The 7,294-nt window shown below is 35.9% G+C and overlaps 1 protein-coding gene across 1 annotated transcript in view; it reads left to right on the plus strand.

Moving 5' to 3' along the window:
- The window catches only part of fbxw11b (F-box and WD repeat domain containing 11b), a 21,431-nt gene extending 19,963 nt beyond the window's left edge, over positions 1–1,468 (plus strand). The window contains exon 13 of the mRNA XM_007237793.4: positions 608–1,468. The gene's annotated coding sequence lies outside the window, so the exon portion shown is untranslated. The remainder of the gene's footprint in view (positions 1–607) is intronic.
- Positions 1,469–7,294: the final 5,826 nt, after the last annotated feature.

Genomic DNA, 7,294 nt, shown 5'->3' on the forward strand with positions numbered 1-7,294 from the left:
GCCCAAGGACTCCTATTGGTGTTGCGCAGCATAGTTACCCAGACCTGGAATTGAACTGCTGTCTCCCACATGATGTTGTAGCTCACTGGCAAGGAGTGATGTTATCCACTGTGCCACAAGAACCACCACACCAACCACACCATATTTTGTACAAACTAAGACCCTGTTCACACCTGATATTAAACAGTGTATTGGGTGATTGGATTACGATGCAACCTGACCGCTTATTATCAGATAAACTAATTAACTAATTTGGAGCTGTTTAGCATGCCATGACCACTTTCTCATTGTACTGTAAACACAAGGGTCTCTCTGCATCCGAACAGCATTTATTCAGCAAACATATACTGTATGTGTCCATATTGTATGAATTTTCCCTTCAAACGGTGTTCTTACAGTTTGGCTTATTAAAGCAGAAATAAAGTCTAAATAAATTGCTTACTCTTTGTAGTGTTTTTTATTTTAGATAAAAATGATCACACTATCTATTCAGTAGTCTGAAATGAATATTCTGTTCTGATATCCTAAAGGTAATGCAGGTGAATATTCAGGTGTAGAATGTAATACAGGAAGTAAGTGTGTGTGTATGTGTGTGTTTTGTTAACAGGGCAGCACTGGAGGTGTGCGGAGTGTGAGAGTGTGTGCGGGGACTGTCCTGAAGACCGAGTCTCTGTGGTAGTGTGCCAGGATCAGAGGTCGAGGAACGCCACCCCTCTCCACCACTCACCCTTCTTTCTCTCTCTCTCTCCTTCCCTCCTCCATTCTTCTCTGTTTCTCCCTTTTTATTATTATTGTTATTTTTGCCTCATTCTGAGGGCCCCCCCCCAAACACACACTTGGCCCTGCTCCTCTCTTTCCCTTTCTGTGGAGGATTAGATGGAGAGAGGGATGCCATTTGAGGAAGAGCTCCGCCCCATATCTTGAGTGATGGCTGCCCTAGCCCTGCCCCCTGGGCCCAAGGACTATGTATCTTAATTTTTTTTTTCTCTTAATTTTTTTGGTGAAAAGAAGAAAAAAGGAAAACGGAGGAAGTGAATCTTCCGTGAGGACTGTATTTGCATGAATGAATGATGGGACAGTAGAGCCGGTCAATCCCCCAAACCCTTCTTTTGTCTTTCTTACTTTTTTTTTTATTGTTTTCCTTTTTTATTTGGGAAATCAACTTCATTTCGCTTTCTTTGTGATATTGTACTAATAATTGTATTTCTCTCCCTTTCAATTTCTCCTCCCTGATATGTCGCGCTGTCCCTCCATTTCCCTGCTAGCTCTAGCTTTATCTCTCTCTCTCCTCCTCCTTCTCCGTCTTAGTCCCTTTTGCTGTCCGCTTGTCTAGGTTCCGAATGACCCATAACTGATCTGAATTTAGTTGTAAACAAATGTCTTGTCTAAAATGGTGTTGTATATTGAAAAGATTTTTTAAAGAAAAAAAAACATTATTATTAATAAGAATAAAGTACTTGACTGTGAAGGAGTGTTATCAAGCTGGCACAACCAGGTGCGTGTGTGTTCGCCTGTGTGTTTTCCTACTACGCGTGTTTATAAAAATGTCGTATGAATTTAATGATCTACAGTACCAGTCAAAAAATTGGACACACCTCTTCTCATCTGTGTTTTCTTTCTTTTTATGATTTAATTTAATCTACATTGTTAATTTAATATTAAAGGCATTAAAGTAAAGGAACGCATACAGAATATGTTTTATACTTTATATTATTATAATTTAATTTCTACATTTAGCTTTGAGGACATATCTGCACACTGTTTGTGGTTTCTCCTTGGTTTTCTCCTGCATGAGATAACGTCACCTATAATAGTTTTCTCAGCGTCTTAATGGAGTTCCTGGAGGTGCTGAACAATATTTGCTGCTTTTTCTTTACTCTGTGCTCCATCTAATCCTAAATCACACCCCCCCCCCCTTTTTTTAACTACATAATTAACTGTTTAATTTAAATGTTTGTCTCTAAATATTAATCTACAGTGTAAATAAAAAAAAAAAAAACATAGGATGAGGTGTCCAACCTTTGCACTGATACTGTATAGATGTAATTATGTAAAATATAGGGAAAACCATACAATTTAAGGAAGGCTCTAGAACTCTGTTGGGCTGCCTATTCTTTGGATACAAGATTGATATGGTTGAGCATGGAGGCATACAGATTTTCCCCCAACATCTGTTACAGTTAAGGTTGTAAATCCTGCACACTACTACGTTGCAGTGTTCCAGCTGGTTTCATAAATGGTCAGTTGCCACAAATCTTGATTAATGGGAAATGCCAAGGAATGCATAGTAATTTGACAGCATTATTATTGCAAAACACTGTGTCTCCAAAGGTTTTACTCTCTATGCTGTCAACAAATAATTTAATAGTTAAGTGACTTTTAGGGAAGAACCATTACATATATTGATAGCAGTCATGCTACATGGGCAAAGGTATGAGTACTGTAATGATAACTGAAATGTTCAAGTACAAGTTTTGTTTTGGGTTTTGTAATTGTGTAGCTCACTTAAAATTATTGGAAGCTTATTCACCACTAGTTATCATTGGGCCTATGAAGCTAATGTGTAACTAGTTAACACAAATTGGTCAATGACAGTTACGTGTGTTTACTATGCGTAACATCACCAAAGCAACATGTTTAGGTCATGTTGGTGTGAGCTGTACAGTGAAAGTAATAGAAAGAAACTTATAATCTTTGGAGAATTTGAAGCAATACAACTGGACTAACCAACTAACACAAAATGAGGAAATCTTATAGTAAATGTAACTTGCTATACTCAATGAAACTGGTGCATATCACTGCAGACTTTACTGTTTTTAAAAATATTTGGATACCTGTGGATGGGTCTGACCAAATATATTGTCTTTGGGGTTTATTGCTTGTACAAACTCCTGCACACATTTGTCCACTGTTTTAATTCTATTTAATTTTAAGAACAGACCTAAAATCTTCTCTAAATACTTTCTGTGAGCAAGTTTTTAAAAGTTCAGACGTCTAAAAATGTAACTTAGCACAGCAAGCTTGACTTGTATTAGATTTTTCTCGCATTGATCCAAGAGTTTACTTTACAGCTCTGGAAAAGAATAAGAGAACACTTAACAAGGATGAGTTCATTTGATTTTACCAAATTGAAAACCTCTGGAATATAATCAAGAGGAAGATGGATGATCTAAAGCCATCAAACCAAGCTGAACTGCTTGAATTTTTGCTTCAGGAGTGGCATAAAATTATCCAAAATCAGTGTGTAAGGCTGGTGGAGGACAGCATGCCAAGATGCATTAAAACTATAATTAAAAAACAGGGTTTTTCCACCAAATGTTGATTTTTGGTCTCTTGAAACATGAATATGAGCTTGTTTTCTTTACATTATTTAAGATCTTAAAGCTCTGCATCTTTTTTTATTTCAGCCATTTCTCATTTGCTGCAAATAAATGCTCTAAATGACAATATTTTGTTTGGAATTTGAGAGAAATGTTGTTTGTAGTTTATAGAATAAAACAACAATGTTTATTTTACTCAAACTGAATCAGAAACTGAAGTGGGCTGTTTTTTCCCAGAGCTGTATATTGCATATTGTAGCTGTGAAAACAGTGTAGCCCTAAAGAAAGATACTACAATTAAACCAATTTTTTATTTAAAAAATAATCAGTGAGATGATTATGAAACGCTGATATAGTCCTAAAGAACAGTAGAAAGTGGACTGCATACAGTTTTAATAAGACATATTAACCCGTTTATGCTGACCTGCCTGGGTGTTAGCCTGGCTAATCAAAATCAATGAAGGAATGCAGTGGAAGCTTATATCCCTTAAATTAGCGCTAAAGCTAAAGTAACAAGTAGTGGGAACTTATATCCCTTAAATTAGAAATGCAACTATGCAACTAACAGGGAGTGTAAGCTTATATCCCACTAATTACACAAAAGCTATGAGGCTAATGTAACTAACAATTAGTAGAAGCTTATAACTTACAAATTAGCACTAAAGCTAATGTAACCAACAAGCTGTGGGAACTTCTATCCTTTAAATTAGCACTTAAGCTAATGTAACTAACATATAGGTGCAGCTTCTATCACTCAAATTAGCACTAAAGCTAATGTAACTAACAATAGTGGAAGCTTATATTCTTCCAATTAGCACTAAGGACAATGCAACTAACAAGTAGTGGGAGCTCATATCCCTTAAATTAGCACTAAATGTAATGTAACAAGTAGTGGAATATTATATCCCACCAATTAGCACAAAAGCTAACGTAACTAACAATAGTGGGAGCTTATATCCCTCCAATTAGCAATAAAACTAATGTAACTAACAGGTAGTGGAAGCTAATATTCCACCAATTAGCAGTGGAGCTATGAGGCTAATGTAACTAACAATTAGTAGAAGCTTATAACTTACCAATTAGCACTAAAGCTAATGTAACCAACAAGTAGTGGGATGTTATATTCCTCCAATTAGCACTAAAGCTAATGTAACCAACAAGCAGTGGAAGTTTATATTCCTCCAATTAGCACTAAAGCTAATGTAACCAACAAGCAGTGGAAGTTTATATTCCTCCAATTAGCACTAAAGCTAATGTAACCAACAAGCAGTGGAAGTTTATATTCCTGCAATTAGCATTGAAGCTAATGTAGTGGGAGCTTATATCATTTAAATTAGCACTAAAGCTAATGTAACTAACAATAGTGGAAGCTAATATTCCTCCAATTAGCACTAAGGACAATGCAACTAATAAGTAGTGGGAGCTTATTTCCCTTAAATTAGCACTAAAGCTAATGTAACCAACAAGCAGTGGAAGTTTATATTTCCCCAATTAGCACTAAATGCAATATAACAAGTTGTGGAATCCTATATCCCACCAATTAGCACAAAAGCTAACGTAACTAACAATAGTGGAAGCTTATATCTGTCCAATTAGTAGTAAAACTAATGTAACTAACAGTGGAGCTATGAGGCTAATGTAACTAACAATTAGTAGAAGCTTATAACTTACCAACTTACCACTAAAGCTAATGTAACCAACAAGCAGTGGAACTTTTATTCCTTAATTTAGCACCAAAGCAATTAGAACCAGAGGTATGAGGCAAGAAAAAATGTATTGGAAGTTTGTCCTGAAACTGCAGTCTCCTGTACTGCAGTTAGACCCTATTCAGTGTGACTCCCTGCTGTTAGTCCTTTTTGTACTGACATTGGTAGCAAGAATGATCAGATAGAAAGTAGCTGACTGACTCCAGGTAAGTTTCTCAGCATGAGAGTGCTTGATTTTAGGTGGATTTTTCAGCTCCAGTGTAAACTTCACAGTACATATTTACCCATATGAAGTGTGCATTGAGAGCAAAAATACATATGTCAAGTCAAAACTACTATTGGTAAGGGTAATCAGCAGAGTGGGGAGATGATTATTACCACAATAGATTCATTTTAAAACATTACAAGGCATGTCTCACAAAAATATAAGTATTACATTCTGTGCATGTTATTGTTAAAAAAAAAATGTAAAGAAAAATATTGTGATCTCAGATGTTGACATTTTAAGTAGGAAATTTCAACTGGAAGGCCACAAAAATTGGATATCCTCTTCGCAACAGCAGTAGTAGTATATATTATATTATACACTAGTATAATATAATATAATAGTATATATTATACACTAGTATAAGCTGGAACACCATGAACTTAGGTGTGACATCATTCCCAGCTCTTCAACCTCTGTACAAAAATAGAAGTAATACATTTTACAATACTTGTGTACTTTAATTAAACAGATTTTAGAAATGCAATTTATTTTTTAGAAATGCATTGTTTTTATTCATTTATTTGCTATTTGATATAAAAAGAAATCTGGTAACTGTTCTTTGTATTGTGTCAACAATAATTAAAGAATAGATCAAAAGAAATTACGTGAATCCAAACAATCGTAGGCCTTTCACAGATTTTCACAGACATTTTTTCCCCTTTTCCAGTGACTAGATTTTCTAGTGAGGATATGCATGAAGTATATTACATTCATGCATATTGTTGCTATTCAATGAAAAACACGTCTCCTAAACAGCAACTTTACAGTAGTGAGATAAAACCTTTTTACCTTACAATTAAAGTTACGTCAAGTCAATGTAAAAAAAAAAAAATGACAAGGATTCTAGTTCAAATTATGTAAAAATGTATGTACTTGTTTTTCATTGGACAGTGACAATTTGATCTTGATGTTGTGCACTCTATCTGTGATTAATGCTAGATTCACACTACAAAATATTTGTTCCAATGTTTGAGTCCCTAATGTTTTTGGAGATTGTATAAGCAATGCAAGTGCAAACACAGGGAGAGCATAATGCCAAGGGTGAAGTTACTTTTCATCTCTATTTTGTTCTTTGTCTTCTGTGTATTTTTGATATGTCTCACGCATGGCAATGCATCAGGTCTCACATGGTTTTTGTGACAAAAACGTGATTCTGGAGAGCAGAAAGACTTGTGTATTCCTCCTGGTTAAAGATTTTGCAGTTCATGACCTCTATCCCTGATCAGTCTATCACTGATGTAGTGAGCATACCACACCAACTAAAAGATGCATAATTACAAGACCAGTTGGTGTCTTGGCAGTATAAAGGGTGCGACAATCTGATCATTCAGATGAAATACACAAAATAAAAATAAGGACTTTGGGTGCTAATAGCTTTCCACCTTATAGGCTTTTCATTGACTAGCATCCTGTGCAGAAAAGGTGTTTGACTTGTAAAAAGAACCTTGTACACGAATTTCCTTGTAAATTTTTATTTTGATGGGTTTTTTTATTGGGAGTCTGTGACAGCACCAGTAAATCACTGGTTTTAGACCATTTATTTTGGTAAACCCTTTGGAAATGTATGATCAACTACATGGTAGAAGTAACCGTTTGCTCTATGAATGGTCATCTCTTGTAGATTCCGGGAACTGCTTGTAAAAACATGATCTGACTGAATTTTTGGCTTCTTGTGGAGAACAGTCTGAATTAGTGAACTTTCTGGAGCCCAGAACCCAGCCATGGGTATAGACTGTGTGTATGTGTGAAGCTGAGAGTTTCAAAGGGAGGATCAAAGTGCGTCTGCAGGCAGAAAGACCAACGCTGCTCAATAAGGCTGATCAGGAATGCAGAGGAAAACTGGAGCCTTGCGCTCTCAACCACACACATCTCCCCGGCTTCCCCTTTCACACACAGTTGGGGACGCTTTTCCAGGCCCAGATTAAATGTAGTCCTAGAATAAAAAGCCTTTTCAATTCGCGAATCCCCATTGACATTTGTAATTTAATTTAAGACTAATC

The sequence above is a fragment of the Astyanax mexicanus genome, chromosome 20 (assembly GCF_023375975.1).
Source record: "Astyanax mexicanus isolate ESR-SI-001 chromosome 20, AstMex3_surface, whole genome shotgun sequence".
Lineage (NCBI taxonomy): Eukaryota > Metazoa > Chordata > Actinopteri > Characiformes > Acestrorhamphidae > Astyanax > Astyanax mexicanus.